This window comes from Falco naumanni, chromosome 4 (assembly GCF_017639655.2).
Source record: "Falco naumanni isolate bFalNau1 chromosome 4, bFalNau1.pat, whole genome shotgun sequence".
NCBI lineage: Eukaryota > Metazoa > Chordata > Aves > Falconiformes > Falconidae > Falco > Falco naumanni.
Window position 1 is genome coordinate 76,372,383 of NC_054057.1, and position 24,707 is coordinate 76,397,089.

Below are 24,707 nucleotides of genomic sequence, written 5' to 3' on the forward strand. Positions count from 1 at the left end.
GATTTAGTGAGTCAAGAGTGGCTGGGAGGGAGGGGGGAGAATAAAAGAATGAAAGAAAGAAATAAAATAATGAAAAAAAGGTCTTGGGAACATCTGGAGTTGCTCTTAAGCAAGACGCAATATTCTCATCCAGATGTTGAGTGACTGGCTTCTATTTGGGAAACGTCAACATGTCAGATGTCAAAATCCCACCCGACACCACCTTCCCCTCCCTCCCTGCCCCTCTTCACCTTCTCCTCATCCCGCTTTCGTTGTGCTGCCTGCATCATCCCCTTGGGATGGCAGTGAGAGGAAGGGGCGGTTTGTCTGAGCCCTTGATGAGTGTCACCAAGAGGCATCAACGGGCTGAGCTTGTCACTTGGAAACAACTGGTTCACCGAGCAGAGGGATATGGAGAGGCTGGGTGAGCTCACAGTGGTGCTGCCTGCATTGGATGACACAGAGCCAGGCAACTGAGGAGACATCTACAAGCAGTTTCAGAGAGCTGGAAATGGGGCTGCAGCAGGACCGTGTGGGTGGTGAAGCCATCTCACATCTCTGGCAGCAAGGCTTACCCAGCAAGGCAAAGACAAGACCTTTCTCAGTCCCTGGGTGAACACAGCTGAGCAGACAGCTGCCAGCAAGGTCACGGGCATGCTGGCAGTCTTGAGGCCACTTCCCCAGAGAAAGGAGCTCTTGGACAGAGCAGTCATACTGAGTCATTGTTGTCAGGATAAATGGACTTTGAGGATTCAGAGCTGGCTGGGCGAGTGGGGAGTGCACGTCAGCGAAAGCCGAGGGGGTGACATCCATCCTGAACCAGACACACTGTACTGACACCCTGAAGCAGCAGCAAGCAGCAGCCGCTGGAGGTGCCACCCCTCATGGGCTGGATGTGGCACATCTGCCAGCTGCCTGCGCCAGCACCACGGAGCCCTCTGCTCTTGGGGGCTGCCCGTCCGCAGCACCCCAGATACAATCCATCACCCGCCAGCCTGTGGTGCCCATCCATCGCAGCGGCGCATCCAGCAGCACCTCCCAGGGGTGCTCAGGAGTGAAATACTCCTTCTTCCCACCAGAGGTTTATAAATTATAAATCATTATGTGAAAAAGCAGAACTGGGAGTTAATCAGAGGAAAAGCCCAATAGGCTCCTCAGGAGGAGGACTGGCACCCCAGGACAAGAGCTGTGCGGGGTGGTACCCACCACGCCAGGCCAGCTCCTTCCCCATGCTGGATGCCCTGCAGAGGCTGAGTTCCACCCACTTGAGCCTGAGCACCCCTTCTACACCTCTGGCCTCAGCTTCCAGTGCTGTTACCCCAGGGCCAAGCCTCTAACCTGCTGCTCTTCAGCTTCCTGCAACCCAGGGCGTGGGCTTGGCTCATCCAGGGAAGTAACCATGGCCAGGACCATCTGCCTCCCTTCGTTCACACGTCCTGAGGATAAAAAAAAAAAAAACGGTCCTGCTGCCAGTCAAACCCAAGCACCATCTAGGGCTTTGTAGGTGGCTTTCAGCTCCCCCATTTCATTATGAGTGCCAAGAACGCAGGTTTTATGGTCTATATGGGTTTTTGGGAGCTGGAAACTATCCTCATGCCTCAGCAGTATCCAAGTACCAGAACAAGCTGGCCAGGGCTCATCCAGGGCTTCCCACACATCAGAGATTACTCTGGGTGCACAAAGCACCATCGTTGTCTTCCCACGCCACTGAGCTGGATGAGGTTAAGCAGAGACCTGCCTCCCTCCCCAGCAAAACTGGAAAACGAAGGGTGGAGAAGTAAAGGACAGCTGAGCCATCCCTCCCATTGCCAAACCCTGCCTGCATGTGGTTATCTCCAAGGCTGCCACAGCTGGGACCTGCCTGCCAGAGGTTCCAAGTCCACCAGCAGTGCCCTCGCCCAGGCAAACCCTCCTTCTCGTCAAGGGGTCCCTTTGGGTGCTGCTCTCCATGCTAGCTGCAGGGTCCCAAAGCCCACTCACACCCTTTGGGTTTTGCCTGAAGAAGCTGAGGAACCACAGCCAGAAGAAGCATCTTCTACCTCTTCAGGGCAGGGACAGGGATCACCTTAGCTGGCATGTGGAGTAAAGATTCAGGTTCAAGGTGTGTATGTGGGTCTGTCTGCAGCCTTCCTTGGACTTCTTTCCTTTTCCTGGACCAAAATACAACAGCTGAAAGGCATCTGTCGAGAGCACAGGAGCCACCCAGCCTTGGGGGCTTTCCATCTCCCCATGGCCCAACAGCCCCCACTGCCCCGGCACGGGCTCTGCTGCCGGTGAACACACGGTCTTGCTGCCTCTGCCAGTCCGAGCCCTGTGTGTCCCAGCAGGGCTCCCCACAGCCAGGAGAGGCGGGACCGGCCGAGGAGGGCTCAGCTGTCCCGGTTGCTGGAGGTCTGCAGCAGGAGAGCTTGGTCCTCACCCTGACCTGGTGCATCAGCAGGGAATGTCTAGGGGAGAAGGGGGTGCCCTCCTCTGGGTGCCCAGAGCCTTCATCCCCACGTAGCATCAAAGCTCTATGCTCCCTCCAGCTACAAGGGGGGACATTTACACCCCTTAATCCCAGGAAGGGTTACCGGGATGGATCTGTATGGAGACAGCATCTCTGAGCAGCGCATCAAGCTCTGGTCCCCTTTGGAGAGGAGCATCCCTCCCCACACTGCCTGGGGACGGGCACCGGCTGAGCAGGATCGTCCGTGAAACCCCCACGGGGCGTCCCCCCGCCCCGGTCCAGGGGTACCCGGTGGGAGCGGGGCCCAGAGCACCGGCAGCCTGGGGCAGGGGCGGCGCAGGCTCAGGTGGCCGCAGCGGGGGCGTGGGGCGGGGGGCGGCCGCGGTAATGACAACCAGGTGAGCAGGCGGTGATAAGCCCCCAGGAATGCGGCGGCAGCTGCCGGCCCGCGGCTCGCTCAGACCTTGGATGGGCCAATTAAGTAAATAGAAAATTTGGAGCGCGGGATCAAAGCCGGAGAGCGCGGGCTTTATTTATTTGGAAAAGGTCAGATTATATTGGCAGATGTGTTAAAGGAGAGATGAGAAAAAAACCTTTCAAAAACATTGGCCCTGATTTGAGGTTTCCTGACGGGCGGGCCGTTTTTTTTTTTTTTTTTTTCTTTCTTTTCGGCCCACGGGTGGGTAGGAGTGCTGGCAGCGCGGGGGGCCGTGGGAAGGGCACGTCCCGCAGCCTTGCCCACACCGGGCTCGATGCCCCTGCCCACCTGCCTGCTGGCCCCCCACCTCTGCCAGCAGCCCCAGCCCCAGCAAAGGGGTTCCCTCTGGCACAGAGCCCGCACCCCACCACGTCACGCAGGCCGCAGTCCCCTGCAGCTGGCCCCTGCACCGCAGTCCCCAAGAGCTGGTGGTCTGCAAGGTGGGTGGACCTGATGGACTCTACCCACCGCTTCCCTTCCTGCTCGCCCCCGGTCCCAGCAGCTCCCTCAGTGCAGGGCTCAGCACCCTGAGGTGATGCTGCCATCCACCTGGTGCCACCCTGGCTGTCCCGGGCCATCCCAGGCCACTGTCTCACCGCTGCTCTGCTGCCTTTTTGGTTTTCCCAGCTTGTAAAGGTGGTGGCAATGCCCCCCGAGCAGTGCCCCCGAGCAGGGGCAGAAGAGTGCTCGGCACTGCCTCACTCCGCCTGCCCTGCTCGCAGGCTCACTCTCCTGGGGGGGGCAGGGGGACCCTTGGACCACCTCCCATCAATGAGCCCGGGGACATTCCCAGTGCCAGCCGTGCTGCCAGTGGTGTTTCTGAGCTGGTGCCCAGACTGAGGCTGGACTAGGTGCCCTTGGCTCCCACTTCCGATCACCACCTCCTCACAGGTGCTCGGCCAGCCCCCCCAACACTGCAAATGGGGACAGACATCACCTCCTTTAGCACCCAAAAACCGCAGAAGGGTCACGCAAACCTCAGCATCCCACACCCCTAGGCTTTGCTCTGCTTCCCAGAAGCAGTGTGGGGGTCACAGCTGGGGAAACTGAGGCAGGGAGGCAGGAGGGGAGAGGGAGTATGTGGTGCGGACAGTGGCAGCATGGAGCAGCAAGGTGGGAAGGTGGCAGGAGGGACCTGCGATGGGGGAGAGGAATGTGTTCGCCGGGGCAGGAAATTGTTGGGCTCGGCGAGCTCGGGACCCGCCTGCTAAGAAAACAAGCGGAGGCCGAAAGGCAGCGGGGGCGCAGCGCCCGGCGGGGGGGCAGGAAGGGGGCTCCGGGGGCAGGAATGCCGGCTATGTTCCCGCTCCAGGCAGGTGTGCCGGACCCGCTGCCGACCCACGCCAAAGCTGCAGCTTGGCCATGGGAGCCCTGTTTCCTCTGCACAGACTGGCAGGCGTGGAGCGTGGCAGCCCAAGGGCTGCAGGCAAGTCCTTTTCTATTCTTGGCCTGGCCCTGCCTCAGTTTCCCCAAACTTCAAATCACCCTGCGCATCAGCCACACATGGTGGCAAGCCCCATCCTGGGAATGCCAGGGCAGGCACGAGCTGCCGGCGGGGAGAGCTTCAGGGCTTTGCTGTGCACGGCCCTGGACCTTGCTCAGAGAGAGCCGTGACCAAGGGAACTTCTGATCTCCCATGCTGTGGGATCTCCCATGATATCTCCATGATTATGGAGAAGGCAACCCCTGTGTCACCACTGGTCACCCTGCCAGGTCCTGTCCACCTGCACACCAGGTGCCGCAGGGGCGATGGACTGTGGAGCAGAGCCCACAGGGTGGGAGTGAGTCAGACCAGGAGCAGAGGGAGAAGCCCACAGGGTGGTCCTGCTGGACAGGGCTGGTGGGAGGGGGTACGACCACAGTGGTGGCCAGGGGCAGGGCGTCCCTTATGTTGTCATCTGCCCGCTGCCTGGTCCCCCACGGGGCCACCACTGCATGGCCACCCCAACGAGCTGCCCCACCTTGTCCACACCAAGGAGTGCCCAGTGCAGTCCCAGACTGGGCTTGCAGCTGCAGGGACATTTCTAAGCCCTTTCTGTTCCCTTTGTGGGACAGCACAGCACAAAATGCCACCTGGATCACGACACTATTTGGAAACTCCGCTGGCATGTAATACAATATCTGGCAGGGGCGTCTACGACTTTATCTGCAACAGATCAGGTTGGAGCAAAACCTTCTGAGACAGCATCTGGAAGTGGTTTAATCTTCGCCAAGTTTTGCATGAAATACCAATTTTCCACCCCTTATATTTAGTTTATTGAAATTAGGAGGGGAAACTCCCCCTCCTCCTTTCTACTGCTCCCCCCACCCCCGGGTTCTCCTCTGGGGCAGCTCAGCTTCTCAGCTCTTCTGGAAAAGCTGAAGACGTCATGGAGCTGCGTCTCGGGCCGGGGAGTTCCTCTCCATGCTGTGACAGGCAGCAGGGCTGCGCCTGTACTGCTGCGTCAGAGGCCTGGGCTGAAGGCAGCCGAGCTGGGTTGCAGGCAGGCAGCGGAGGCAGGTTGCAGGCAGGCAGCTGTGCTGGGTTGCAGGCAGGCAGCAGAGGCAGGTTGCAGGCAGGCAGCTGTGCTGGGTTGCAGGCAGGCAGCGGAGGCAGGTTGCAGGCAGGCAGCTGTGCTGGGTTGCAGGCAGGCAGCAGAGGCAGGTTGCAGGCAGGCAGCCGAGCTGGGTTGCAGGCAGGCAGCGGAGGCAGGTTGCAGGCAGGCAGCGGAGGCAGGATGCAGGCAGGCAGCTGTGCTGGGTTGCAGGCAGGGAGCTGAGGCAGGTTGCAGGCAGGCAGCTGTGCTGGGTTGCAGGCAGGCAGCGGAGGCAGGCTGCAGGCAGGCAGGCCACGTTGCTGGCAGTAACAGGAGCAGGAATGGCAGGGCGGAGACCGTGGTGGCCAGCACTAAGCGGCAGAGCAGGGATGGGTGCAGCATCTCAAGCCGGTGACCAGGGGGAAAGTCCCACTGTGCTGAGCAGGGACACAACCCATCAATGGGACCCAAGCAGGAGCTGCGAGGAGCAGCCGATGGCACCACCAGCTGTGCCAAGCTGCTACCGATGCTGAGGTTCCAGAGGGATGTTTTAACCAAATCTGGCATTTTCACCCCAGTCTTCATCATGCTGAGCCACAGGCCCTCACTGCAGGGCAAGGAGATGCAAGCTGCTGAGCAAACCATCACACACACTGGAAAATCCAGCCAAATTCTGTACTCGGCTTCAAACTGCTCAAGCAGCTGCTGGGCTCCACACCCTCTCCCTGAATTTTTCCTTTAAAATTTATGACCTGAGGCAGAGGGACAGAAAGGGACAGCTTTAGGAAGGGCAGTACCAGCCTTGCCACCAGCTCTGCCTGCCAGCAGCCACCAGCCAGGTCCCAGGAGGTTCTGAGGGGCCAGCTCGCACATGTGCTGTGTTTGCAGGATCTGAGCAGGTGTTTTTAGGATGGAGCTGGCACATCAGCTTTGGGGACAGATTTGCATGTGTTTGCCCATGCGAGGTGGGGGCTCATGGCAGGACTGTCTCATTCCTGGCACAGGGCAGCAGCAGTATGCTGTCCCATGGGAGAGCTGGCAGGGGACAGGGAACTGGCTTTCCTCCCACTGCAGGGACAAGGGTCAGGGGACAGGGACATGCAAAGGCCCCTGGCCAAGGAAGATGTGCTGGAAAACTGGGAGATGCACTGCCTCACCAAGCAACTAGGGTATTAAAATAACTTCCATCTTCCAGGTTGGAAACACATCCCAGATTTTACCCGGCGGGAGCCTGTGCGGGCAGATGCCCAGCTGCCTGCAGCTCCCACTGGCACAGATCCATCGCACCATGGGGACAGTCCTTGCAAGCTCTTTCTTGGACATCCGAGGAGCACAGGGAGTGTGGCTGGAGGCGGCACCGACCCAGGCTGCATTACACAACCTGGACATCCCCTGCTCTGGGAAGAGGGCTGGGAGTTCTGAGGCTACTTGTCCCCTTGCTGGCCCTGGGGGCCTGGGCTGGAAACAGCCAGCACAGCACAGCTCTGTGAACCAGACCAGGGTGCAGGGTTCAGCCCTGCAAAGGCCTGTCGTCACTACGGTCCTGGCCCAGCAAGGCTGGGGCTCTGTGCTGGCTCCCCCCTCGCTGCACAGCTCCGGCCCTGGCTGTGCCGCAGCTCCCCACTGAGCTGCCGGGACCATATGTCCCTGCAATGCCGCTGTGATGCTGCTGCCAAGGCTGAGCATCGCTTCCCACCACTCCCGCTCCTGTGAAAGGGGAATGGAGGGAAAGGGGGCCCTGCTGCACATCCTTAGGGTGCCTTTAGCCCCCCCATGGCCGGGGTTGCACTTCTACCCTGCCCCAGGACCTGCTGCAGCAAGGATGGAGGAGTCCTCTCCTGCTCCATGGCAGGGGGCTTTAGGAGGTCTTCCTCTCCCGCACAGCCCCACAGCCCCCCAAGCCCTGCTCCTCCGTCCCACTGCCCCCTGTGAGGGGCTGGAAGGGCATTTGTTTTCCACTGGCACAGGTCCACACGGAGCCCGGCTGCCAGGCAGGGAGGGGAGGCGAGGCTAAGCCAAAAGCTATAGAGCAAAGCATGTGAAGCTCAAGGTTTAGCTGTCCTCGTCCCTGTCCTACTCCTCCCACCCGCTTGTCCCCAGAGGACTGTGCCTTTCCCATATGCTGGCAGGGCCAGGCTGGCTGGGAGCAGGGCCAGGGCAGAGCAGCGGATGCACCCAGCTGCAGCAGCCTCAGGCTTGGGAGCTGTGCCGAAGCCCCTCTGTTCTGGGGGGAAGGAGGGGGAGTCTTCTGGGAGCTCCGGGAGCCTTCCCAAACCCAGGCACTCCCCAACAAGCGTTGCTGTCTCAGCATCCAGCCTGTGTCTCCTGCCCTGATCCAGCCCTGGCCCTGCAAGTGGTGGGCACAGGCTGGGGATGGGCCATGCTGCAGGATGCGGCCCATGGGGGCAACCCCCCCTGAGTACCTGTCCTGGGCACCGTGGCTGGCGGGACATGTCCCTCACCACTGCTGATGTCAGCAGGGTGGCACCCATCACCTCTGCCAACATTCTTGCAGGGTGGGGAGCAGCAAAACCTTTAGGGACCCCTGGGAAACCCAAGCTCCTTTTTTTTTTTTTTTTTTTTTGGGGGGGGGGGCGGGGGGAGCGGGGAGGGCAGGTTATAAGAAGAGTCAGACCTCCCATCCAGCTGGATTTCTGCTCCTCCATCTGCTACGTCCCAGCACTCCATGGGGGCCACAGCCTGAGCTTCACAGCTGGGTGAACTGAGGCTCAACAGGTAGGAATACATCCCAGCCTGGCCTCAGCCAGGTGCCACCAGCGTCCCCTGGGACCTGGGAGTCCCCTGCTCTCACTGCGGGGTGTCCATCCCTGTGGCATGCCAGTGTGGAGGTGGGATGCGATGGTCCCATACACATGAACAACTCCTCCAGGTTTCTTCATGTGTTCAGTGATGGCTCCATCCCTTTCCCCAGCGCTGGAGCTGGCCAGCGTGGCCTCACCAACAACTCTGTTCCTCCATCCTGCAAACCCCTGGGGTGTCCCAGTGCCCACAGCCTCCTCCCTGCACAGAGTTGCACCTATTTAATTAAAGGTGTGAAATGATCTCATTAAATCAGCGCTGGGCTCTTTGTCCAAACTGCTCATACAGCTTTTGAATGGCTTTCTTCCACTATGTTTCATTCTTTTTTTTTTTCTTTTTTTTTTTTTTTTTTGGCTTTGTTTCCAAAGCAAACAAGGTTTCTGCAGTCGTGGTATGTGCAGGTATGTCTCGCTGTCCAGCTTTATAACCTTCAAAGCACCAGCCAATTTCAACTGGAGTCGATGCAGGGATGGAGTTCAGAGATGCTCCATCCCCACATGGCCTGTGGGAAGGGTTGGAGATGCTGCATCCCCAGCTCTGCTTTCACTGGACACCAGAGGAGCCAGGTGGGAAAACGGCCTTGAGACACAAATTGCCAAGTCAGTGCTTGCCCCCACCAGCACCAAGAAAACTTTGCTCTTTCCTACTGGAAATTTTGCCTGCACCAATGCTGCAAAGGTTGATTCACTGCAGGAGCTATTTTGACCAAACCCCCAATTTTAAAACATTCTTCCCATTTAATAATAATAACTGAGGAAGAGGAAAAGAAGAGCAAGAACCAAGCAATGTGAAACTTGGGCTGGGCACTGCCAGGGTGCTGTGATGGTGCATTGCCACGTGCATGCACGGTGCACCCTGCATCACCACGGTGGGCATCAGGCAAGGGCTGCCTGGCACAACCAGCTGGCAGCAGCAATGCCATGGGGTCCCAGAGGCACTGACCGATCCCAGTCCTTGCTCTTCTGCCACTGCCCTCCACTGCAGTCCCTTCACCCTCTCCTCGCTGGGGCTCCACTCCCAGCTTGGTCCCTCACTCTCCCCTTTCTTGGCTGGGTGTTTGACGGCACAGGTGCACACCAGTCCCCCCCTACTGCTGCCCCCTTTTTTTAATTAGTTGATAAAGAAAGCGTCCTTTTGAAGCAGGTAGGGGATTCCTCACATCCCTGGCATTGCTGGGCTGCCTGGCTGTAACCCTATTCCGGTTAAAAGCTTTCTGCACCCGTCCATGGCCGCCGGGCCTCTGGCTCGCCCCACACCTGCAGGCAAATCCTCGCGGGCTGCCTGCTCGGCCACTCGTGCAATTACCCAACGTGATGATTAACTGAGGGAGCGCAGGAGGGATGAGGACTTCACCTTGCCAGCAGCGACTGCCTTTGCCTCTGATGTGGGGCGGCTGGGTGCCCCCACCCTGGGTACCGCAGCACCCAGCACTGCCTCTGGAGCAAACCCCAAAGCCAGGGCTGCAGGTGGGTGTTGGGGGCACCCGGGTCTCAGCATAAATGTCCCCTCCCTGGCATCTCCGTATCTGGCTCAGAAACCTGGTGCTGCGGGGCAGAGGGCTGTTTGCTGCCAAACCCAAAGCTCAGGTGGTTTCTCCGCTCCTCCCAGCCCTCGGGCAGCAGGTTCATGACTTGGGAGGTGAAAGCCAGGCAGGGGGCTTGGAGTCCTCTCCTGGGCTGGCTCCCTGCTCCCTGGCCCTCAGCACGCTGGCAGCCCTCAGCCAGGTGGGGGACAAGGTTGCAAAGCCCAATGCACATCCTCCTGCAGCCCGAGGCACATCTCCCTGATGCATGTCCCCCCTGCAGCCCGATGCATGTCCTGCAGCACGATGCAGGTCCCCCCTGCAGCCCAGATCAGCAGGCCCCATGGCGTGCCAGCGTGCTGAGGCAGCCTGTCAGCACAGCACGGCTCCCGGCCCCATGTGCTGCCCGTTATATTGCGGAACCAGTAAAAATTATTTCGGCATGTGCCTGTGTGGTCCACAGCAATGCCCCAGCCTGGGATAACCAAAGCAGAGGAAGCCCCAGGCTGAGCTTTAAATCTTGCTGCCCTTTGCCAGAAGCCCCCAAGTGCCTGAGCCCCCCTGTCCCATGACCAACATCCCCTCTCCGTACCGGAGAGACGGCTCAGGGACCCCCGCGGCAGCCCCCAGCAGCATGAGCCCTGCACACCACAGCAGTGACGGCATTCAGATCCCGCTTTAAATCAATTGCTGCGCCCTGGCAGCTCTGTTTCCACGGTTCCATGTTATTCTTTCACTCAATCATGGGGAGAATGACTCTGTTTTCCTTCGGCAGTTTTGGTTCTTTTTCCTCTTTTCTTTCTTTCTTCCTTTCTTTCTCGGGGCAAGGATGGGGTCGGAGCGAATATTCATTTCCACGGTTCCAGCTCATTGAGAACAATAAGGGCAGTAAACAGAGGGCAGCATTGCTCAGGAATGTGAAGCATTTGCCTGCGGTTTAAAATTACTAATTTTTTTACAGGCGAGAATATATATATTTTTGAAGATCTTTAAGGACAGGCCAAATTCTGCTCCCCCTCACCACTCCCCCCCAGCACCCCCAGATCTCCCCCCACATTGGGTTTGTTGCAAACTGGCACTAAGCGTGAGAGGTGATGGAGGGCTCGGCAAACTGGGGGTCTCAGGGGAGCCTAGCCGTGGAGCTGGACTGGGAGGGGAGACCCGAAGTCACCAGTTGAAGCTGCAGAAGTTGGACCTGGAGCCCGCAGGTTTCAGGAAGGGGCACAAAAAAAGCGCTGATGCTCTCTCACCGCAGAAAAAAAATGTAAATGCATTAAATGTGGCTGGGGTGCAACAGCACAGAGTGGCACTGGGGAGGGGATGGGCTGGGGGCATCGCTGGTGGCGGTCCAGGCTGCAGGGTGGGGGGACCTGCTGTGGCACGTGTGCCCTTCCCTGGGTGCTGCAGGGCAAGGCCAGGCTGTCCCTGCACAGGAGTCACATCCTGCTCTCAGGGCTGCTGCTGCCCATCAGGAGTGAGGGCAGGGGACAGCAGGGCCACAGGCTACAGGGAGAGAGTGGGGATGTCCCCAGCTGCCCTCAGGACAGCCACAGTCAGCTGCTCCCCTCTGACTGGCTGACTGGGCACCTAAGACCTTCCCAGTCCAACGGGCACGACTCCCACCTCTGGGAGGGAAGCAGGCACGTGGAGGGGCTGTGCCCCACCACTGCCATGCCCCAGCCGAGAGGCGCTGCCCATCTGGCCCTGGTACAATCCCATCCCTGCATCCCCACATTTCCACCGGCTAAGAGCAACCCCCTCCCCCTTGCCGCAATGCAAGCACTATTGCTGCTCCTCACGCGACAAGAGCTGGTCTGGGAAGACTGAAGGGATGCAGGAAGGCAGGTATGTCTTCACCGCCCCACCTCAGAGGGATGATGGCTCCTGAGAGTCCCTGGCTGTAGACCTGCTCGGCTGCCCAGTACAACAGCCAGCAACTGGCACAGCGGGCAGAGCCACAGAGCTTGGCCTGGGGGCACTGGCACCGGGTGATGTGCAAGCACACAGGCTCCCGCTCAGCTGCACCGAGCCCCACGTTTCGATCAATTCCTCCCTCTCAGCAGAGGCAGGAGGACCAGGGGAGTCAGCTGAGGACGTTCAGGCTCACAGCTTCACTTCCAAATGAAACGGCGGAGGGAAGCATTGTTTTATTGAGAGCAATTGCTTTCATAGCCCTGCCCCAACAGACACGCATGCATCCTGTCTCAGGGCTGATTAGCTCCAGATATGCACACACTGGCTGTGTGAGGATGGCTGCCTCCCGCTCCTCACTCCCGCAGCCCCCCTAGCCCCGGGGCTGCCCCCCACCAACCTTCCACCCCATGTCCCCAAAGCCATCCAGGCTCCGCTCGCAGGGAGCAGCTGCGGTTCCCCCCATCTGGATCCTCTTTGCAGATCCAGCTCCCAAATGTTTTGCCGCTCACCCAGAGGCTGAATGGAAACATTTGGGCCCTTTCTCTTTGCTCGCCTCTTCCTCTTCACGGCCATGAAATCCTCCCTGTGCCTTCTGCAGTGGCGTGGATGCGACCCCGGGGCATCAGGGCTCACCCCAAGCTGCTCTCCTCCATGGGACACTGGGCAAAGACCATTGTAGACTCCACGCTGGACCCTGCAGCAGGACCAGCCAGGGCTGAGGGATGTATTTGGAGACCAGACAAGCCCCTGGATGATGCAGTTTGCTTCCATAGGCCTTTTACAATGACTGAACAGCTTGAAGAGTCACAAGCCATGACGGAGTATAGCAAAATCTCCGTAAATCAAGAAAAAAGGCATAGACATAAAGCTGGGAAGACATTTGCCTTTTATTGTCTCTTCAGACAGGCTTAGCATTTAAAGGCTTTTATCTCCTTTTTATGGTTTTTCAGGTGGGCTTCAAGCCAGTAGGTGCCTTGCATCCTTACTCTGCATTAAATTACATCACAGGGGAAGGAGACTGGGGAGCGGATCACAAGGAGGATGCAGCCAATGCGTCTATGCCCACGGCTGGGTATGACTCGCCCCGGCCAGTGCTGCCCCCCAAGTGACTCCGGGGCAGCTTTCCTGCCCTGCAGACCTCAGCCTGTTGCCCAGCCTTAGCTGGCGGGAGGAACTGCCCTACCTAGAACTCTGGTGATGCTTTGCAACAAGCCAAAGGGACCGCAGTCCCTCGGGGGTTTGGTCTGGATCAGAGCCACACCTGCACTAAAAGCCTGGATCCCAGCACTCAGATGGTGGAGAGGAGTCCCAAAACCTTAAAGGTTTGTGCGCACTGCTGGGAGAATCCCATCTTCCTTCCTAACAGACCCTTAGCACATCCTCCCAGATCCCACGTGCCAACAGAGACCCCAAAGCTACCCTCTCCGGGGCAGCGCCCAGCTGCAGTGGCCACAAGCAGCCTGCTGATGGGATGGTGGGAGCCCCAGCCACTCCTGGGACCCCTGACCCCTGGGTGGGTCCAGGAGGGGGGGATGCTGCTGGAGTGGAGGAGTGGGCTTATTGCAGGAGAATCCCAGGGGAAATGCTGCCTTGGCCAAATCACCCCCACAAGGCAGGCGGCAGGCAGGAGCTCACAGTGAGCTCATGGCAGGGGTGAGGGTGGTGATGGGGAGGGTGCACAACCTCCCCAATCCAGCAAGTAGACCCCTCGGGGGGGGGACTGGCCTGGCTGCGGTGACCCGCAGTTTCAGGACAGACTGTTCGTGCCACAGAGCTGGGTTTGCTTAATAACAGGCATTGAATTGAATGTGCTTTTTGTGCGATTCCCTGCTGACACCAGACATCGGCTGTGTGATGAAAGACCTCTGCTCCCCCCAGCCCAGCACCCCATGGCTTCCTCCCAGGACCTTGCCCTGGAAAGGTTCCTGTCCCCCTACGGAAACCTCTGCGGGGGGTATCAGGGCACAGGGAGAGGGAAGATGGCCTTTGGACCCCCATCTCATCTATCCCTGCAAGAGTTGTCCCCAGAATGGGGTCATGGCCCCCAGAGGATCATGGCACTATATGTGCCATGGCACCATATCCCCACTATATGGGGACATGGGTGGGATGTATAGCAGGGAGTCACCATGCCAGGAGTGGGGCTGTGGGCACACAGTGGGCTGTGTTGCAGCCGCTCTCTTCTCCTACATCCCCTAGGGCCAGGCTGGGTGAAGGATGGTCAGGGACCTCTGCATCTGCAGGTGGCTGCTCCCCAAAGAGCCACCTGCACCTGTATCCTGCCACCTTCTGCTCCCCCAGTTCTCCATTGCCCAGGGTCTTTCTCATCCCAACTGACAGCCCTGGGGATGGGCTGTCTGGGGGCCAAGGTTCCTTCTTCTGCAGGACTCCTATCCCCTAGGACACAGGGGACCAAAGCCTGTAGCGAGCATCTCTGCCCCTGCCCTGCTCAGCCTCCTCACCCGGCCCCAGTGTTCAGCAGTAACTAGGCACCCTGGTGTTCCCCGTGGGGCTGCAACCCCTGCTGAAACCCAGAGGCCGCAAGACACTCGCTTAGATGCCCGAGCAGGCATTTTTCTTCCCAAAGCTTGTAGTTGCGCTTGCAGCAGCAGGTAGCTGTGCAGGCAGGGGTGGAGGGGTCCAGATGCAGCTGCAGACGGCAGGTCAGGAGAGTGGGGCATGGCAGAGCTGTGCTCCCGGTGCCCCCCGAGCAAGGACGTGGCGGTCAAGTGGAAGAGCAAGTCTCACTGTTCAAACCAAGAATCTTCTGGCCAGACATCAGGCTGAGGGACAGCTGTGGGCTCACATTGAGGTGCTGCGAGAGGGACACACGGAGAGGAAGCAAGGGGAAGGGACATGGCACATGAAGGGTTAAAGGTGTCCTTCCCACCCAGCATACACTGTGTGCCAATCCTCCCAGCCATGTGTTTGAAATCCTTTCTGCTATCTCCTGAAAATATTTACAGTACACGCAGATAAATTAGCTGTAGCGCTTATTACGTCTCCCTGGAAATATATACAGCAGTTAAAGATGTTTAAAAAAAATAGCCGAAAGCCGTCTCTTTACTATATCTGGAAGATATTTCACAGCGCGGGGAATTTACAGGGCTGGGTGGTGGGGAAATCACATTTATTTTCACTCGAGTAGAGAAAGTTAAAGGACCCTTCACTGGAGTTTATTTTCATCTCTACTTTCGAGACAAGGAGCCAAGGTTGCCTTGGAGCGAGCCGTCACGCCGAGGTGGGGGCACGTTGGGGTAGGGTGGGGGTGGAGGCCAGGAGCTTGGTGGCACCATGAGCTCCCGGACACTCGGACACAGGCTCCTCACACCACTGCAGGGCATGCTGCCTGATGAGCCTCCAGAGAAAACAAGTGACATGGAGGCTGGGGACACCATTGCCAGGTACCTGTGGAGGTTTAGGTGATGGGACACCTCTGGTAGTCCAGGCTGCCTGGCGCAGGGTCAGGGTCTCTCCTCCTTCTGGGCGGGATCTCAGCCAACCTCACTTCTCACAGACCTCCCACAAAACACCTGCCTGTCCCCTTGCCCCCAAGCACACATTTCTGAGGGCACTGCACCCCAGAAGAGCAATGTCCTCAAAGCATATATCTCCTCAGCCAAAGCAGCCTGAGAGGCTTCTCCCATCCCCAGTGCCATCCCAAGTCAAGAAGCTCTGCCAGGACAAAGTGATGGGGCACCGTCACACTCGAGGCTGCTTTGTTGGTTTTTGTCTGCCAGAGAAAAGCGAAAGCTGGTGTCATCTCCATGCACAACTTTCGCCATAGCTTCTGGGTGAAAATCAAGGTGATCTTCAAACCCACAGCAGAGGCATCAGGTGTCACAGATTCTCCCCATCTCCAGACTTCAAGGCTGACCCTCCTCAAATGGCCTTTCCAGAAGTCCCCAGATCTCCACACCATGGTGAAAGGGCTGTGGTGGAACATCTCCACTTTTTGGTTAGCTCCTGTAGCCAACGTCATCTTGCCTGGTGAAAGCTCATTGATTGAAACATTCTCTTCCTGTCTTCTCTGGCTTCTCCCTTGGCTGAGGGTTCCCATGGGAAGACACCTGCCAGACAGGAGTCAAAGACCAAGGTCCTCAAATGCACTCATTGACTCATGGTCACTGACCAAACATTAGATGACAATGTCTTTTGGGCCACTGGCATCAAGGTCTGGAATCAAGCTGCTGGCCTTGACGTAAAAGGCTTTGGGAAGCCATTTGCTAATTCCCCTGAGTCACCCGCTCCCTCTGGCTGTTTTGAAATTCATATCTAATGAGTGGTTTGGGTGAAGGAATTCTGCAAAGATGCAAACAATTCCTTTGCCAAAATAAATGGAGCCAGAGCCGGGCTTATAAACATATAAATCATTTCTAGTTTTCAGCTTGCAAACAAGATACTTGTTTCTTCATACAGATTTGGGAGAGGGTACGAGGCAGGAGGAGGAGCGGGGGGTGCTGACTGAAGCTCCCCTCCAAGCGCAGACCATGCCTTCCTCAGAGCAAAACATGGGGCACCAGCCACCCTCCAGAAAGTCTCAAGGAAGTAGCTCCAGAAAGTCCTCCAGAAAGTCTCCAGGAGGGAGGAAAGTTGGGCTCTCCAGCAGCTTTTTTGCTTATTGGCTCCTCAAACAATAATCTGCAGCAAATTAACTCAACCAATTCTTAATTTTCTCTCCAACTGAGGGATGTCATGTCCTGGGCCAGGCAGGAAGGAGAAACATCCTTGGGGTTGAAGGACATTGCACAGAGAACAACTTAAACCACACTGCACAGGGCTGGCTGAACATGCGCACTTTGCTGTGCATGCATTCCATGCAGGACCGCTATGGGACAGGAGAAAAATGATGCAAATCACCCAAACCAGAGTCAAGAACAGCATGGCCCTAGCACGGCTAGCAGAGGACAGAGCTCACCTGGCTGCAGGGTCATGGCATTCCTCTGAGCCCCATGCCGCTGGTGGGGTTCGGCACCCCTGGGACATGGGTGGCCCCTTGCTCTGGTAGCCATTTGCCCAGGAGCTGGGAGATGGCAAACCTGCACCCTGGGATGGGAGCTGCTCCCGTGGAAGAGTTTTGCACCGAGTTTGTGCTAACCGCATTTTTTCCCAAATAAAGTGTTCTAGCTTGGTCAAATTTGAGCATATTCCAGGGACACAAGACAAATCTCAGCCTCTCTTCCCTCCCTACTTGCCAAATTGCTTCAAAGACAGAATTTTAAAACAAAATAAGGAAATAAGGACAAATACTTTGCTTTCCCTTATCCCCATTCTTGGAAAGAGCCACGTTCTCCAGCTGAAAGCTTCCCCCAAAATTTAACTGGAGGCTGCAACTCACCCTGAAAAAAATTGCCACCCAGCCTGGGATGGTTTGGCAAAGCTGGCAGCAACTGCAGGCAGGGTTCTACAGAAGGAAGCATCAAGTATCCTTAAAAGCAGGGGGCCCTTCTGGCTCCCCACCCTGAGCACATGGAGTCCGTCTGTGGCACGCTCAGAGCACAGTCACTTTATTTATAGGACACAGAGGATGTGCCTTGGCCCTCCAGGGGCTCTTTCCCCCCCCCCCTTTTTTTTTTTTTTTTTTTTCCCAAGCCTGCAGAAGCCAGCCAGATAACCAAAGCTGTTCCTCACTTTCACAGCAGATAAGCTAATTGTCGGATATGCCCTTTGAGATAAGCAGAGCCGGGTTTACGAGGGAACATGTGTTCTTGGGAAACGCTGTCACCCAGCTGCGATGCGTGTGATAACCCAAGGACGTGCAGGCTCCCTCCCCGAGGAATCGGGGAGTCCCTTGGCTACCGGGGCTCAGGGGCTGCTGCCTTGGGCCGCTGTGGTGTGTTTTGGGTGGTGGTGGGGGGGTGTTCCCCTGCTCCCCTGCTCCGTTGCTGCTGAGCAAGGAAATGCTGCAGTGCAGAGCACCGACCGCCAGACCCCCAGGAGACCCAGTTCTTTGGATGCTTTGTAATTCAGCAGAAGGTTTAATGCTTATTGAAACTCACAAAAAAATTGCAGTGAGTTTAGGACAGGTCAGGCCAGGCTGGTACTGATAGGGACTCCCTGGCAGCACCAGTGGGTGCCGAGTCCCTCTCTGAAGCACGAATACAGGCAAGAGGGTATTTCCCTCCAGCCCCTGCGGACCCACGTGGCTCTATCACTGGTGGGGCAATGGCTGAGCACCAGTCTGCACTGGGTGAAGCCAAGGCACTGGAGACAGAGGCTCAGTCCAGACAGGGCTGAGCAGGGGGAAGCCATGGGTGACCCCACAGATGGGTCACTGGTGGGCCTCTCTCCGCTAGCTAAAAACCTCTGGCAAGGACCTGTTGCCCATGCACAGCCTCCAGACCAAGGCTGGGGCCAGGTTTCCCAAATTTCACGTAAATGTCAAAGCCAGGGGACCCCTTGGAGGCCATTTCAGCTGCCCCAGCCTGCCCTGACTGCAACCAGCCTGTTTGGGAGCAGTCAAGTCCTAGACTCTCTGCTGATGGGGATGGCAGAGCCTCCTGAAGCATGGCAAGGCTCACCCTGACATGCAAGACATGCTGTGCTGGCAGGACCGTGCACCGCCCAAAGGATTTGCACCAAAATCCTTCCCACACAGTGTCCCCAGTCTTCCCTGGCGTGGGAAGAGAGCAGTCATGCTCCTCCGGGGCCACGCTTGCACACCAGGAGTGAAAGGCAGGCAGAGCCAGGGCATCGGGGTGATCTGAGCCGCTGCACCCTCAGCCCCAGCGAGGATGCTCACAGGGTGCACAGGAGAGGGCTGGGGGAGGAGATCTGCTGCTCTGCCCTGCAACGAGACTGCCTTTGGTGTGGCCTTGACCTCCTGCCTGGCTCCTGCTGGCCCCCTGGCTGGCTGTCCTGACCAGGACCTCCCAGCCTAATTGTGGGGAAGCCACCTGCCTGCCACTGGGGGTGCTCAGTCCAGTGTGGCTCCCAGCACTGGAGATGGTCCATCCAGTGAAGCTCCCAGCTCTGGGGATGCCCTGACTGGTTTGGCTCCCAGCACTGGGGATGCTCCATCCAGACCAGATCCCAGTGCTGGGGATGCTCTGCTCAGTCCATCTCCCAGCACTGGGCATGCTCAGCATAGCGTGGCTTCCAGCACTGGAGACACTCCATCCAGTCCAGCTCGCAATGCCACCACCCACAGCCACACCTGCAGGACCTGCACAGCAAAGGCACCCACCCACCGTGATCCCACTGTCCCCGTCCGAGCAGCTCTCCGGGGCAGCAGCAAGGCCGTGCTCCCTTGCCCCCCAGCAAGTGAGCCACCCTTGCTCGGCTGTCCCTTCCCTCCCTCCCCCCAAACAGCCATCACTCACCAGGCTTTGATTACGGCCACAAAGGAGCCTTGGAGGAACCATGGGGAAGCTGGAGGGAGGCAGGCAGATGATGAAAGAGCTGTCAAATGGGATTAAACAGTAACCGTCTCCCCTACTGCTGGGCAGCGGGAAGGGGGACAGATTGTACTGGATTGTAATGCAGGAGCCCTCCCGCTGCTGGAGCCTGCCAGGCCCGTCCTCCTGCAGGCTGCCGGCCGGCCGTGCCCCACCAGCAGGCAGCGGGACAGCCGGGCAGTAGTGCCTGTGTGGGAGGTGGCAGTGGGCAATGCACAGCGGCTCTTCACATGAGCACCCACATCCCCCAGCATCACCCCCAGGCCCTCAGTGAGACCCTCCGCATCCTCTTGTGGGCTGAGGTAGCCATCCCCCAAGTTCCCAGGCATGGAGAGCCTGCAGGAGTTTGGATGGAGCTCTGCCCACCCCCAGCCTGCAGCTGGTGATGTCCCCTTGGCCCCACCAGCACCTGCTGCTGCCAGCATAGCCCTCCCCTCCCCTGCCAGCCCCAAGGGGAGATGGTCTGGCAGGGAACACCTCACTCATCGCATCCTTCTTGCCAGCCCTTGGGTAGAAACTTCTTTTTTTTCTTGCCTCACCTCCAGGCAGAGAATCACAGAGGTGGGGAAGGTGTAGGCACACTTTCTTATAGCACAGGGACCACGCCAGAGCTACCTGGGGACCTTCTGCAGCTCCTCAAGGACGTGGGTGCTGCTTAATCCCATCAGAGCTCTGGAGGCAGGATGAGCATAGGGGACCCTACCTTTCCATGCATCCTCCTGCCACCCCCCGAGCAGCCCAGCAGGTGGGACGCAGGGTGCCATGACCTGCGGATCCATCCCATGCATGGTACAGGCGTGTTCTGGCTTTCCCATGGGTGTGCAGCGTCAGGATCTCAGCATCTGGTTGACGAAACATCTGGGTGCTGGCATGTTCCCCGGGATGCTGATCCACACTGACACCTGTGCCCCAGGCTCCCACCCCTCCACTCCCTGCTGCTGCTCCGGCTTTGCCCTCACCCCTCCATCCACTCCCTAGGACAAAGTGTCACTGTGGGCATGGGGACATCAGGGACGTTGCTGCCCACAATCCCAACAAGCCACTTACACAGGATCTAATGACCAGCACTGCCGGTGCCGTCCCAGTGTGGGTGCAGGTCAAGGAGCCCTCCACCAAAACTGGGGCTGCCCTGGCGTGGCCAGACATCTTATTCCTTCCACATGTCCCAGTTCTCGGGCACTGCGCTCCGACACGCCTGCCCAGGGCTGCCCTTCACCGAAGTGGGAGATGTGGCAGGGCAGACCTTCCCCCGCGGCTGCGCAGCGCCAGAGGCTGGGAGTGCTGGGATGGGCACCAGCAGGGCTGGCTCCCCGCAGGCAGGGGGACAGGCAGGGGGACCCAACCCCTGGCTTTCCAAGCCCCCAGGCAGCAAGGTCCCTGGGGAGCACGGATCACCCCGCTGCCTCTCCATCCCAGCACCCCGTGGGAGCCCCCGCCGGGCGCTCACAGGCAGACCCCCAACCCCCTAGCACCGAGTCCTCACCACCCACTCCGCCAGCGGCAGCTTCAGTTTCTCACAGCACCCTCTTTTCTGAGCCATTCGTCACGGCCCCCAGCACAAAAGCCAGGGAGAGAAAGAAACAAGGAGTAGGAAAAGGAAGGAAGATAAAAAAAAAAAAAATAGAGAAAGGGAGCAAGAAGGAAAGAAAGAGGGAGGACAAGGCGTGAAAAGAGCCAGGTCTGTCGCCGAGAGGGGAGGAGGGGAAATTATGAAATAAATGAAGCACCTCGGCGGTTCGGGGGGCACTGGAAGACAGCCCGACCACGGCTGAATTTTAAACGCCTGCTGCACAATCGGTCCCATTTTGCGAAGAGAGGAAGCTGTGTCCAAAGACCCTCATGTTTATTCATGAGGAGCCTTGCTGGCCCCTCCCACCCTATTGTCTGGGGGTATTTATTTGGGGGCATCTGTCTGGCCCGATGAATGGCAGAGGGGTAATAAATGGGATGGTGGGGCCGGGGAGGGGAGCTGGCGCAGCCAAGCTGGGTGGTGGGCTGCCCTGTCTCCCGACCCCCTTCCCACTCCTCCTTTCGGCCCCATGCCACCTGCGGGGAGCTTCTGCCCCCCACACTGTCGCCAGCCCCCAAAGCAACGCAAGCAGAGGTCCCCACAGACCCATGGTGGTCCAGGGGTGGCAGGGCAAGGGGAGTGGGGACAGGTCTGGAGGGCAAAGATGGGTGGTACTGGGTCTGTGGGCTGCTGGAGGCCAGGGGAGTGAAGGGTGGGCATCCCCAAGGTGCCAGCGGCAGCAAAGTCAGGACAGGGCACGCCACTGAGAGCAGCTGCGTGGGGCAGGGCTTGCTGGGGGCTTGCCTTGCCTGGCTGGGAGCGGCAACCAGCCCTTCCACAGGCAGCAAGAAGGAGTAGGCAGCCCCCAAGGGGCAGGCAGGGCTGGTTCAGGAAAAGGAGGACCCCATTCATCCACACAGAGGGGCAGGAGGCTCGTCGGGGACAGGGTGGGTGCGGTGGGGAGAGCTGCATCCCATGTATGCTGGGCCAGACCACCAGTCTCCTGCCTCTCCTGCCAGAGAGAAGCTTCCTCCAGTGGAAACTCCACTTCATCGTCCCTCAGTGGGTCACAGTCCTCTGACTGTGAGGAGCTCCGCATCAAAACCAGCCTCGGTCGTGTCAAGGGGCTCAGGCACTTCACAGCCTGGAATCAAGACCCTGGTGTGTCCTGGGGTCATTGGGACCCATGGGGCACAGCAGAGGCCAGCCAGCCTGGCTCTGGGAGAAGCACATTGCACCAGAGAAACCTGGTGACTCTCCTGCAACGGGGCTGGTGGAGGTGTGGGAACAGAGTGGCTGAGCTGATGTAGGCAGCTTGGCTTTCTCCATCCCAGCCTTTCCTTCACCCTGTGCTGAAGGGAGCTGGTGTCCTGCACAACCCTTGCCCAGGGAACACCTGCAGGACACAGGGGTGATGCTCTTTTACAGAGAAAACCATTACAAGGTCACCCAGCTGGAAGCTGGAGTTCATCAAATTCAACCTTGAAACAAGCCACAGCCTTGAAGAGGAGCAAAGAAAGGAGATGGCTCTCAATGGCACAGCCACAAGACCCACTTGCCCCAGCGCACGCTGTCACCCAGATGCTGGCAGAGGTGGCACGATGCAGGGAGGGGACCAGGGCTCCTGGCCAGCCACCTCCACTGTGGCGGCAGGGCCCAGGCAGATGCTCCTGCCCAGGCACCGGGTGCCTGAGGAGGGTTGGGAGGTGCTGGGCAGGGAGAGCAGCCAGGAAGAGCCAGCCTGGCCAGCAGCTCAAGGAGCAGATGGTGCAGTCCACAGGCGAGCACAGACACCTCCCCGCCCGGGCCAGGAGCCAAGGCGATGGCGCGGTTCCCTGCCAGCACCCACAGGCTCTGCTGGGACGGGGAGGCAGCCGGGTGAGTGGGCTCCTCACACCCAATCTCCCTCCTCAAAACACGAATGTCCTCGCTCCTGCACGGCAGCAAGCATCACACCGGCCAGCACGTATGCCCCGAGTGCAGAGGTCGGTAGGAAGGGGACGGAGCCATGCCTCCATCTTGGTCGCTGGCAGAAGCTCGCTCAGCAGTTTGCTTGTGAGTTCTATCCAGGAAAGTAGTTTTGGAAGGGCATTAGATTTTTGGCAGAGAAGTCGCCTCGTAGCCACGTAAGCCCAAGCACAGCTGCCAGCTGCACTTCCCTGATCTCTTCCATTCCCAAACCTTGGCAGAAAATCCCTCTGTAGCCACAGCCAGTCACCCCCTGGTCCCTTCTCCCTCTGCCCTTGCTTTGGATGGCTCCTGCCTCACCCCCTCACCCCCTGTGCCAGTTTGTATCCCACCTGAGACAGTCTCCAGCAAGGAGACTGGGACCACTAGGGCTCTGCTCAGGTCCCTCTGGGGTAATGCCCTGCAGGAGAGCCACACGGGACAGCAGATCTCCAGGAGGCCAGGTGAGGAATATCCCCTGGCCACCAGCCTCTTGGGACAACAGCAATGGGACAGATCAGCCCAGTGGCACCGCTGAGGATCCAGCTTTCAGTGAGGTTGTTAAACACTTGTAACCACCATCCTCAGGGCTCTGCCACTAGACCTTCACCTTCTCCTGGCCCGGGTGACACCATGCACCCTGGGAGGAAGGGCAGAGAGAGGTGGTGGGGAAAGAAATTGATAGGAAAATCAGCTTATGCTTCAGCCCAGCAAAATCAAACGCCTCTTCAGCCAAAGTGGGAACAGGGAAATGATGTGATGAGCTGGCAGCCTCCAAAACCCCATCTCCTCTCCACTCAGGTGCCACAGGAGAGGTCGTGCACAGGGAAGATTACCACAGGCAAGAGAAGGTGGTGACCAGATAAGCTACTCACCCTCTTGCATGCTGGCCAGCCCACATCCCTACACTGCTGGCAGAATGTTCTCCGCGCCCTGTGTTTTGGAGACCTCACTTCCCACTAATGAGATGCTTCCTAGGTTGTAATTCGGACAAGTTGGCTTCGGTTGAGAGAAAACCAGAAGGAAAATCCTCCCAGTCCTTCCGGCTTCTGTAATTGAATGCAAATTGTTCGGTAAATATCTGCAGCCAAACACCCCTGCGGCCACAGAGCGGAGGAGGGAGTGCCGTGCTCCAGCCGGGATGGTTTCTACCACGGGGTGATTTTTCCGGCATGCACGCTTGGCTCTTCTTGACAAAGGGAGAGAGCTGGGGGGCACATCCCTGGCCAGCATCAGCTTTGCTTCACAGAGGTGGCGACAGGGTGGACAGCACATGTGCCAGAGGCTGTGATCCTCCCGCTGCCCGCTGTTGCAGCCCTCCCTGCCTGCGGGGGGGTCCGGAGATCCCTGCAGAGAGGGCAGCGTGGTGAGGCAGGGCAATGCCCCGGCCAGGAGGGATGCTCCCTGGCCAGAAGGGATGCTCCCTGGGACGAGAAATGAGCTGAGTGCAGGCAGGGAGGACAGGAGGGAAGAGACGTGGGAGCAGAGACGACCACATGGGCACTGCCTTATAGGTCATGAGCCGTTTGGGCAAGGGGGGTTTGTTAAACCCCCGAGCCATTTGGGATAAAGCAGCCGTAGCCAGGCTTAGGGCACTGCCCTGCAGGGGCACCTCACTGCAAGAGGGGGGGTCACATCTGATGCTGCATCCAAGCCTCAGGGATGCCTTGTCCCCCATCTTTGGCTGTGGGGTGCAGGTCAGTGCCCAGGCTGGGCTCCACCTGCCCTTGGGGAGAGAGAATGGCCCCAGAGCAGGGCTGGTCCCCACTCTCATCCACCACCCAGGGGGAAACCCACCCTGATCTGCACTGTTTCATCCAGCCCTTGGCCTCAGGCCGGCCACCCACTCTTCACCCATCATTCAACACATCCTGATGGTGGAAGAAGCATCTTCAACAGCCTGGCATGACCCGCTGGCACCGTGCAAATACTGTAAGCTGTGAACACCTCTGTGTGCAGTCACAGACACACGTGATAAGATCCATGGTTCCAGAAACACGCTCCCAAGGAGATATTTAATCAGGCAAGGGGAACGGCCCCAGATGCCCAAACTCGCTAACAGACAGATGCAAACATTGAGCGAGACACCCAGAGCCCACGACATGTGCATACACACAGTCAGACACATCCGTACACAATACCTCATTAAACATGGGCCGTGTACAGCCCCAGATT

General features: G+C 58.4%; 1 long non-coding RNA gene across 1 annotated transcript; it reads right to left on the reverse strand.

Moving 5' to 3' along the window:
* Positions 1 to 18,995: 18,995 nt before the first annotated feature.
* LOC121086103 lies at positions 18,996 to 20,644 on the reverse strand. Its single transcript, XR_005827284.1, has 3 exons — positions 20,559 to 20,644; positions 19,779 to 19,917; positions 18,996 to 19,079 (listed from the first exon to the last, which is right to left on the reverse strand). It is a non-coding gene; the product is annotated as an uncharacterized LOC121086103 (long non-coding RNA).
* Positions 20,645 to 24,707: the final 4,063 nt, after the last annotated feature.